Source organism: Garra rufa, chromosome 2, assembly GCF_049309525.1.
Source record: "Garra rufa chromosome 2, GarRuf1.0, whole genome shotgun sequence".
NCBI lineage: Eukaryota > Metazoa > Chordata > Actinopteri > Cypriniformes > Cyprinidae > Garra > Garra rufa.
Genome location: NC_133362.1, coordinates 62,798,964 through 62,811,019, shown reverse-complemented (window position 1 = coordinate 62,811,019; position 12,056 = coordinate 62,798,964).

Here is a 12,056-nt window from a genome sequence, read left to right as displayed (position 1 = left end):
TAGAGAGTGACGGGCGGAATCTGCGGAAATCTGCGGCCGCGGATTCCGTGCGGGCCTGGTAATGACTTTTACAAACAACTGCAAATGTTTTGTTGTTGTTGTAATGACAACCTTAAAATACAACAGCAGTTTGAACGATTAAAGTAATATACTATAATAATTAATGTAATATACTAAATGTAATATACTAATCATTAAATACCTGACTGAATAGTAAGTTAAAGTATTGAGTGTTTGTCTAATCAGATCATTTAAGTCCATTAACTATTACTCTGACTCCCTTATTAGTGCACTGACTACTGAACTAGAGCTGATTGTGATTTTTTTCCCCTGATAATTATTGTCATCTTAAACAGGAAAAAGTTTCCAAACGCAGAAAAAACTCCTGGTGGAGCAACTGAGATCCATGACACACCGTTATAAAGATGGCGTTTATTAAAGAGGAGAGTGAAGACATGAAGATTGAAGAAACATTCAGAGTCCAACATGAAGATACTGAAGAACAAACAGGTTGGTTTTCATTCTCAAAGATGGACTCTCCTATGAACTGTCCTGTACATTTTCTCAATTAATTTGTCTTTGGCAGGTATGTTTCTACTCTGTCTGCCCTCCTGCAGCTTTCTGTTTTTGAAAAGAATTTCAGCATCATTTTTTTTATTTCTCTAAAAGGCTATTTTCTACTCTTATAGTGCTTTGATTTAAAAACAGAATTTAAAGAATTGTGTCTTATTTAACATGGATGTTGATGTTCACTGCTAGGATTAAGTAACATTTTTCATATGAAATAGGTAAATAAGGGCTGTGTGCATGTGGACAGCCGTCGCTTTCACTCGACTAGGGCTGCCCCCTTATTAGTTTACTGAATGCTAGTCGTTGAGAAGAGGCTTAGTCGACTAAAATTTCATTAGTTGGTCAGGCACCGAAAAAATGGTCCATGTCAATGATGAACAGACCGTTAACAGCTGGTCCTTGAGGTAGGCCTAATTACGATATATTGGGCAGGAAATAAATACATTTGCCTATCATTCATCAAGCTCACATATGGCTTATCATTTGAAAGTGAAGCATGTAAATAAGCAGCTGACTTCTTCATCTGGTGACTCAAGCTGGGCACACCAGTTTATCAGCTGCCTTAGTATTTAAGGTGCTTTTTCTAACATTTTTTACAAGTTTTGCCACTTGTATGATAGCTTTGTCTACATCAGCATGAAGGTTTATTGCATCTTTTATGGCAAGTTTGCCTTCTGTCTCGCTAAGAGCATTTGGCATCACAGTATCATGTACTGTACTGAAGGGGTGTTTCTTAATTCAGTTTGATTCCGATTATCATGTCAATGACTCAGTTCAATTCGATATCATGATGCATCACAATTATATTTTTTAATTTTTAATAAGACATGAACATTTTTGATGACAAGGGGGTGAGTACATCATCTGTAAATTTTTGTTCTGAAAGTGAACTACGGGCACAGCTCAGTTGAGCAGAAATGATTTAGCTGGCTTGTCTAAACAAGGAAGTAATCTGTGCATATTGTCAATTGCCTTCAGCCCTGTTTGTTACAACATGCAACATCTCTTGCAGTTGATTAGTGGATATATGATGTAATTGTATGTTAGTTCTAACACTTTACATGTTTGAATGTTTTGATGTCTGATATTTTGTGCTATTAAACTGGGGTTAACTTTTTGTTTCCACCTTAGACCTGATGACACTAAAAGTGGAGAGTGAAGTACTGAATGAAATGGAGTATGAAGATTACAATTTCATAAACGCAGAAAAATCTTTTAGTTGTTCACAGATTAAAAAGACTTCCTCAATAAAAAGCACTCAAAAGCCTGGAGAGAAGCCATACACATGCCAACAGTGTGAAAAGAGTTTCACTCAACCTGGACACCTTGGAGCCCACATGAGAGTTCACACTGGAGAGAAACCTTATGCCTGCCAACAATGTGGAAAGCATTTCAGTCAGAAACTAAGTCTTAAAAGACATGTTGTAACTCACACTGGAGAGAAGCCTTTTACCTGCCAACCGGAAAGGAAGCCTTAATTTCCACATGACAATTCACACTAGAAAGAGCCTTTTCACCTGCCAACAGTGTGGAGTAAGTTTCACTGAAAAAGGAAGCTTTACCAGACACATGAGAATTCACAATGGAGATCAGTCTTACCAAGTGATTAGTGTGGAAAGAGTTTTGATCAACATGAAAACCTTGAAGTCCATAAGAGAGCTCATACAGAGAAACCCTACACATGCTCTGAGTGTGGAAAGAGTTTCTGTCAAAAACGACATTTTGAAGGCCACATGAAAATACACTCTGGAGAGCAGCCCTACACATGTCCTCAGTGCGGAAAGAGGTTTAATTATAAACAACACTTTGACGAACACATAAGAATTCACACAGGAGAGAAGCCTTTCACTTGCCAGCAATGTGGAAGAAGTTTCAACCGAAAAAGAAACCTTAACAGCCACACGAGAGTTCACTCTGGAGAGAAGTCTTTTGTATGTGGTCACTGTGGAAAAAGTTGCACTTCAATACCACATGAGGTTTCACACATGAGAGAACTGTATTTTTAAGTTATCAGTGTACTATCAGTACTTACACATGACTAGAGTGTTTTGTTTTCTCACCTGAGCTCTTTCTTCCTGTCAGTTTGTCTGTCATGTTTGTTTTAAGCCCAAGTCATGCCATCTCTGTTGCTGTAGGTACATTTGTTTTCATAATGGACTCTTCAATGGAAAGCAACATGAGTCATTTTTCATCAGTAAAGTTCTGTAAAGTACCACCAACATCAGATCAACTCATTCTCGGTGTAGGGAGCATTGTGATGCTGCACCAGAGCTATATGACAGAAGGACTGAATTACCTCTGCTCTTCAATTTATATCAGGACTGAAGCTGGTAAAGCTGTTTTTGAATTAGTTTATTCATTATCTGCTGACATCTTGATAGATTTAATAGTCTTTTATTTGTAGTCTATTTCAGTGTTACTCAACATTAAGTAGGGCAGCTTAGATAAAATGTTCACTTTATCAAGCCATTCTAAGAAGGATGGGGCTTGATTTCAACCAGACTCCGAGACAAAGGCAGTTTTATCATTTCTAGATAAACTGAGCAGCATGTCAAAACACACCACAAGCACTCATGGTCGTTAATTTTAATGATCTATCGTCGATACATCCTGTATTATTTTTATCTATCAAGAAAGGTCCATGAGCTGGGACTTGAAATTGGGACACCCAGATCGCAATGGTGCTATATGGAGCTCATATTATGACAAAACTTTTTGAATTTGAATTGTACAAATTTGAATTATTGACAAGTGTCATTTAAAAAAACTGAATATTATATGGTATTTAACATAGTTCTGAATTCGATTTTTTTAAAACTTGAATATTGAACATTTGAAATTGAACACAACTGAATTTTCAAATCGCAGATTTTCAAATAGACATGTATTTTCAAACAGCAGATTTTTGTTCTGATTTCTAAGACTTCAAATATTCAGTTTTTAAAAATACAACTTCAAGTTTTCAAGATGAAAAAAAATTCGGAACATCAAATTCAGTGTTCAAAATTCAAAGCACAGAAATTCAGATCGTACAGAAAGTAGGTCAGAGGTTATGCACAGGGAAGAGTAGATGATCTACGAAAAATCGAACGAAGCATTTACTGTGACCGAGAGGGGGCATGTTTGGTTCACTTAGGCTAGTTTTGCCGTGGTCACAACATATTAACTCGTGGGTACGTGATAATACGCCGTGGCCACAATATATTATCTTGTGGGAACGTCATATTAACTCTTGGGAGTATGATATGTCATGGCAACAAGATCTTTTTGTAAAGATAATGACATGCCGGAATCGCCGCGCGGCTGCTGCCTTCTCTTGTAGTGGAAGGGTTTTGTGCAGTTGAGGCGGTGTTCGCGACGCGGTCACAGTGCGGACGCTGCCGCTCACAAAAAGATTTAGAATTTTAAAAAAAATTATCTTTGGCTGCGCCTGCTGCGAAGCGCAGTGTTCGTGGAAGCGGCAGGATTTTGGGTGCAGGAGCACAACTTGCACTTCGCCTACGCGCCGCTCCCATTGAAAATGAACTAGACACTCGCGACTGCCGCGTCCCGTTTGAAAAGGCCTGAAGTGATTTGTGCTGTTTTGGGAAAGACATTGCTATAGTTGCAAACAACAAGATCACATTTGATTTCATTAAAAATAAACACAACAGAAATGTACTATATGTGTTCTTCTATTTATAATTCATAGTCCCATGAATAGTCTTCATGTCAGGCACATCTCTGTAATTTTTTTTTTTAATATTGATCATACTAGGAGAATTCCATTACATAATCTTCGTTTTCAACACTACCGACAAATGTTCTATTTGTTGTTAAAAATCTGGTTAAAGGACATAACATATTTTTTATCTCTGGCGGCGCCTGACGCAAAGAGACATAAGTGGCAGTATTTTGGCTGCAGGAGCACCGCTTGCCTGTTAACGGATCGGTTCTTTATATTTCATATTTGTATATTATTATTATTAAACAGTAGGCTAATACAATAGGCCTAATTTTATAATAATTATATTAACTGGTTAGGGCTATATTTATGGGCTATATTTATTGTTTTATATGCTTATTTCCCTTTCAGTTCGTGTAGTGCTTTAATTAACTCTCTGTATAATTATGCTAGTATTATTAATATGCTAAAATATTTTGCAAATACTGTAAACGCCTGACAATTATGCCAATTAAGTTTTTACTTTATTAATGTATTTACCCCAGTTTGTGACGATAAATGAGCATGTTGTGTTCATTGTGTTTCAAATGAAACTGCATGAATGATTTATTCCTTAACTATAAAGATGTATTAGTTTATCAATAAGCCAAAATGAAATATGTTATATTCACCCTTTAATCTGCACTTCCAGTAAAAATTCCTCGTTGGCAAAACTTTCAGAACCTGAAGTCAAGAGATCTCAAGTATGATACAAAGCTATAGACAACAAACACAACATTTTATAGCCCGCATACTAATAACAGCCTAGATATGTATGTAGTCTAATTTGTTGGGGAGTCGCTCTCCAAACATCGGGTATTAAAATTGCCTTTGAATACGCGTGCGCGTTTTGCTTTCAGTTTCGTTTTACGCAAAGCCGACTGATAAAGAAGTGGGTATATGCCGTATAACTATGTATACACTGCCATCTTGTGGCCACGACATATTATCACGCTCCCACGAATTAATATGATGTTCCCACGAAATTAAATGCTTCATTTCGACTTTTCGTAGATCATCTACTCTTCCCTGTGCATAACCTCTGACCTACTTTCTGTACGATCTGAATTTCTGCGCTTTGAATTTTGAACACTGAATTTGATGTTCCGAATTTTTTTTCATCTTGAAAACTTGAAGTTGTATTTTTAAAAACTGAATATTTGAAGTCTTAGAAATCAGAACAAAAATCTGCTGTTTGAAAATACATGTCTATTTGAAAATCTGCGATTTGAAAATTCAGTTGAGTTCAATTTCAAATGTTCAATATTCAAGTTTAAAAAAAAAATCGAATTCAGAACTATGTTAAATACCATATAATATTCAGTTTTGTGAAATGACACTTGTCAATAATTCAAATTTGTACAATTCAAATTCAAAAAGTTTTGTCATAATATGAGCTCCATAGTGCTACATGTTGGTGCTCTGCCCACAAGGCTATTGGCACCGACATGAGAGCCTTTTGATTATCATGTACATTGTTTGTTTGTTTTTAGTAGATACTTATTTTAAACAAAATATAAAAATGGTTTAAGGGGAAAAACTCTGAACCCACATACAGTATATTTTATGTCACATAAAACATGTGATCTTACCTCTCAATATTCATATCTAATTGTGGTGCACTGATTAAATTTGTGTACTGCTTGGTGCAAATCAGTATATTAATGTCATTAAACTCAATCCAATGTATATGATTTACAACTGAATTGCTCTGCAGTGCATTAAGAAAAAACACTGCCTGTATCCAAGCTGTTCCTGCAAGTTTAACAACAAAATAAATGTTTTCCCTGATTATTTTACCAACTTGGCCTAGCTTAGTCCATTTTAACAACTTGGCTTATCTTAGTGCAGCATTACGGTAAAACTAGAACAAGTGTACCAAACATGAACAATATCTTCCACCTAACAGCTTAACTTGAACATAAAAACTAAACAAAATATATTGTCGCTACCTGTATTTTTCGGGAGTTGTATTACCACTGTATTTGGCATTTATTTTGAGTAATATTTTATTATAGTTTTGTTATTATATAAGCAATTTTAAGTAAGCCATGTTTTTTTTATCTAAAAAGTATAAAACTGCTTTAAAAATATACAATATAATTCTATATCATATTTAAATACTGCCGATCAGTAATATCGCCAGTTATGTATAAAACCTCACAAATGTTTACAATATTTAAACATCCCTAAATACAGGATTTTGTCAGTAATAAGACCTAAGCCGATGCAAAGGCCACTCACGTCAGCTTTCAGACACAACTATGACAGTATAAACCTACGCATTCAGTTTAACTGGCAGGCGATTAGGAAAACCCAATACAAACCAGTCATGGTAAAGCATGTGCTCCAGGGGAATCCTGCACTCTGGACGACGCTGCAGACAAGCCCACAAAAAATTATGCATTCTGTACGGGAAAAAAGGAGAGAAATTAGATTACTACCTTAACCAACATTCTATCTTTAACTTTTTACACAACTTAATTCATGCTATATAATTACTCAAATAATATAAATCTCGCCTTTCGACACAGCAAATACAGACTGGTTGTTGCCCAAGCAGTATAAGTCTTTGTCTGTTGGAAAACGCCCATGCAGCATTGTGAACAGGAGCACCCCAAGTGAATACACTGTTGCAGGCTATGCATGGTATCTGCCTCTGTCAAAAAGTCTGGAGCGAGGTACGGTTTGGTGCCTGGGGGAAAGAAATTATGTTAGACATTTACAACACCACGCATGTTACAGGATACATGCATATACAGGATGTGCCTGAGTGAGCTAATCAATTTGATAGCAAAGCGATGCATGATATTTACCACAGAGGACAGTGTAGCCTGAATCCCTGAGGGCTCCACATCCGAAGTCAATTAATTTGATTTTCAATGTTGTCGGGTTCATGAGCACGTTTTGCAGCTTGATGTCACGATGGAAAACACCGCGATAACAACAAAAGTTTGCTGTGTAAATGGCTTGCCACATTATGTACTGTGTGATCTGCTCGTTGATCGCACCTCCGCTGCATTGGAGAAATGTTTGCAAATCCATGCTTGGCACGGGACGCTCTATGACCATGAGGTAATAGTCTGGGTCATCCTGCCAGTCCAACAATTCAATGATATGAGGACAGTTGGGTTCCCTATTGACGATAACTGCCAACGCAATCTCTAAGGGAAGAGGTTTCGGATTAAAAGCCTAGAAAATAAAAATATGAAAATTAGATTGGGGTCTTTTGCCACACTGTTGTATATGATTTACATCAATATTAGATGTTATTATGTTATATCATAAGAGGGTAAACAGTGAATGAGAAAAAAAATGCAGAGAGTAAAGCATACTTAAAGAGATGATATATGTTGTATCTTTTCTCTTTGAAACATATTTCACCGCCACCTGATTAATAAAACAAAGAATAAACAATTAGCAATGGACAGAGGTGATTTCATTAAAATCATGAATCTGAAAAGAAGTAAATCAACAAGCAGTAACGTAAAACCTAGTAAAGCGTGTTTGTTCATTCTGACTGTTTTAAAAGTTTTACATTTCTAACTAGTGAACATAAGATACATTAAAATGGCTTACAGTAAGTTAAAAAAAACCCATACCTTTAGACCATCCTTGATGCGAATCCCTTTTCGCACGGAACCAGCTCCTTCACCCAGCCTGCCACCAAATTTGTACCGGGAACAAATTGATCTGTTAAAAGAATATCAATGTGACAATGACATTTCATTTTTATTCATTTGAGACACTGGAAGATTATTTAAATAAACTTCAACAAAGCTAAAGGGTGATTCAAAGTATTTAAAAAACTTACATAATACAGCTGTATTGGTTTTCAACAGTAAACTTACCTTTGTCCTGCTCAAAGACAGCATCTTCTTGAGTACGCATTGCAGAATGCCCCAATCTACTTTGGGATGACCTGCCCAGTCTTCTTTGTGACGCCCTTTGTGAAAAATCCATTGTTCTTTTTTGGGACGCACTGCAGAGGCAATGTCCCTCTCGGCTTTGGGACCCACCGCAGAGGCAATGTCCCTCTCAGCTTTGGGATGCACAGCAGATGAGTGTCCCTTTCGGCTTTGGGACGCAGAACAGATGCAAGGTCCATCTCGACTTTGGGCCGCACCGCAGAGGCAACGTCCCTTTCGGCTTTGGGACGCAGAACAGAGGCAATGTCCATCTCGACTTTGGGACGCACCGCAGAGGCAACGTCCCTTTTGGCTTTGGGACGCAGAACAGAGGCAATGTCCCTCTCGACTTTGGGACGCACCGCAGATGCAACGTCTCTTTCGGCTTTGGGACTCACTACAAAGGCAATGTCCCTCTCGACTTTGGGATGCACCGCAGATGCAACGTCTCTTTCGGCTTTGGGACGCACTACAAAGGCAATGTCCCTCTCGACTTTGGGACGCACCGCAGATGCAACGTCTCTTTCGGCTTTGGGACTCACTACAAAGGCAATGTCCCTCTCGACTTTGGGATGCACCGCAGATGCAACGTCTCTTTCGGCTTTGGGACGCACTACAAAGGCAATGTCCCTCTCGACTTTGGGACGCACCGCAGATGCAATGTCCCTTTTGGCTTTGGGATGCACTACAAAGGCAATGTCCCTCTCGACTTTGGGACGCACTACAAAGGCAATGTCCCTCTCGACTTTGGGACACACCGCAGACTAAACGTCCCTTTCGGCTTTGGGACGCACTACAGAGGCAATATCCCTCTCGACTTTGGGAAGCACCACAGAGGCAACTTCCCTCTCAGCTTTGGGACGCACTGCACAGCCAATGTCCTTCTCTGCTTTGGGTCTCACAGCAGAGTTAGGCTCAATCCCAATTCTACCCCTTACCCCTACACTTAGCCCTACCCCTCCGTTTGGCGCGTTCACGTGAAGGGGTAGGGGTGTCTCATTTCTCTTTTGGTTGGAGGGGTAGGGGTAAGGGGAAGGGCCAGATAGCCCTCCAAACGAAGATTTTTCAGGACCTCACTTCAAACGAAGGGCTAAGAGAAATTTCCAACATGGCTGCTCACTCGAGCAAGCAGACTCGTAAATATAAGTAATTTTTGCCTTTAATAAGGATTTTCATGACAATGTTTCATTATATGTATATTACCTTCAATCTTGTGTTTGTGTTTATGGTGTTGTTTTGTAAATAAACGTTTGCCAAAAAATCGCTAAAGTTTGCTAACAGATAGCACTGATTGCACGATATTACAAAATATATTTTTATGTCATATACACTTGACTGCATGTTAGAAACATGAAAGACCAGTGGCACGGCAATTTGCAACGGTGGTGTAGTGGAGGGTGTACGCAGGTATACGGTGTATACACACTTCCACTTTTTAAATCCCCTCTGATGCGCATTATTCAGTGTCCTGCATTCGCCAAAATCATGGCAGTCCACCACATCCAGTCATGTGAATAAATGTAAATATTCGCTAAAAACACCCAATAAAGGCAGTGATGATGCAGTCAGGACCGTGGAGCCGGCTTGCTTTGAAATGTATTTAATGATTGCGCCTAATGCACCTGCGCCCGATATGTCTACCGCACCAGTAATTTAAATCAGTACATAATAATAAAAACGATACCTTACAAATAAAAAGAAGCTGATTTTTACGATCAGAAATTTCTTAAACAAGTGAACCCCTGTAAACATTTTAGTCCAAGGATCCAGAAAACGAACGCGTTCAAGTTGAAAACGAAATTCACAAATGAAGCATATATACTTCTCCAGGCACCACTACACTGATTAGCAATTTGCCACGCATGTGATAATGCGTTGTTTGTTTTGCTTACGGCCACATGTGAATGAACGGTGTGTACACCGTACATTTGTACTTTTTGCAACATGACAACATTTTGACATCTTGGAATGAGTGATAAACATCTGCGCATGTCCTCTGACGTAACATTAGGAACTAGCGACAACGTATGATGACGTATAACAGTGTTGTAGTGGTGTCCCATTTCTTAGGGGAAATATTTTAGCCCTTACCCTTTACACTTTGTTTCAAGGGACAAGGGGAAGGGGCGAGGGGTAGGCGAAGGGGTAGAAAATAGAATTGGGATTGGGCCTTAATTTCCTGATATACTCTAAGACTCACTGCAGAGGTAATGCCCTCATCTGTAATGTGAACCACTGCACAGTCAATGGCATTGTGTGCTGTGGAGTTCAGTGAAGGCTGTCATCTGCAGACAAAGCATCGTCATTTGCAGGCAAACGCACTGGAGACTCAGTGGTTTCATCTGCAGGCAAACGCATTAGAGACTCAGCATCGTAATTTGTAGGCAAACACAATGGAGACTCAGTGGTGTCATCTGCAACTAAATGCACTGAAGGCTCAGCAGGGTCATCTACAGACAAACACACCGAAGAGTCAGAGCTGCCATCTACGGATAAATGCACTGGTGTGACGAGGACTGCAGGTTGGAGGTCTTCTTGTTCAGGCTGATTATCAGCAACAGGGATGACTTCCCTAACATCTGAAATGCAAAAAACATATTCTAAAACTCATATTGAAGAGTTTCTTCATTTAGGGGCACTTTTAGGGGAGAGCAGCGTAAATTGAGCCAGTTTTTACTTGTGCTGGGTTTAAAGTGAGCACATGATAATAATGAAAAAAAAAAGTGGTCTCCTGGCACAACTTGCACCCACTGAGGGGTAAATTGAGCCTAGGGAGAGGGTAAGTTGTGCCACATGGAGTTAAACTGTGCTACTGATTATGCTGAAGTAAAACTAAACATTTTCACCTCATGCTATATCAAAAGAAGAGAAATTCAATAAAAAAATACTACTTAAGATCCATTTCCCCATGACCCTAATAACGTCATGTAGGTTTGGATAATAGATTGGATGGATGACTTATTTAAAGTCTTATTTAAAGATACGGTTCATAGCTCTAAAGGCGTTTTATGAATTATTTTGAAAAAATCAGCACAAAAAGCTGAAATTTAACTATTTAAAAAAAAAATCGGACTGCAACTGATCTTACAGAAATGGGCTAATAGTACTCAACATCCCACTTATAATTGTTGCAGGGAAAAACAATTTTATAAAAACGTCAATGGCCAAGTTTTATAAAGAAGGCCTTTTTAAAATCTACAAAAAAAGTGAAGTTCAAAACAAAGAACATAATCAGATTCATGTGTGGTGTAAGCTTTGAAATCATAAGTAGGCTCAAATGACCCTACTCCTACAATTTTAACAAAATTGTATCATCCAGTACTTTAGAGCTAACATCGTGCTAACATTATACCCTCATATTACTTTTAATAAAGGGTAAAGGGTGAGTAAAATGTTTAAATCTTCAAATTTTGTTTAAGGTTGTCTAGAAACACTCTTCCCTACTTGGTATCTTGGCATAAAATTTAACTTTTCTACTCTTCAATGAAAAATTGATTTATTTTAGATCTTAAAATTCTCAAATATTGACTGGTTTGGCAATGACACCTAAGAAAGCTATCCTTATATCAAAATCTGAGGGGGCAACATTTTTCTGCACAATTTTTTTTTTTATCTTAGCCAGATATTGTCCTAACAAATCATACATCAATGGAAAGCTTATTTCAAATAAAACAAAAATACTTGTTTTGTGGTCCATGGTCACATATATACAAAACTGCTTAAGAACAATTAAGAACACGTTCCCTATTGGTTAGCCAGGAAAGTTTTCTTTACGTAAATAGAACGTTCCCAGAATGTTCCCATTAGAATAATAAATAAAGTAAAGTAAAGTAAAGTAAAGTAAAATAATAATAAAGTAAATAGAACGTTCCCCT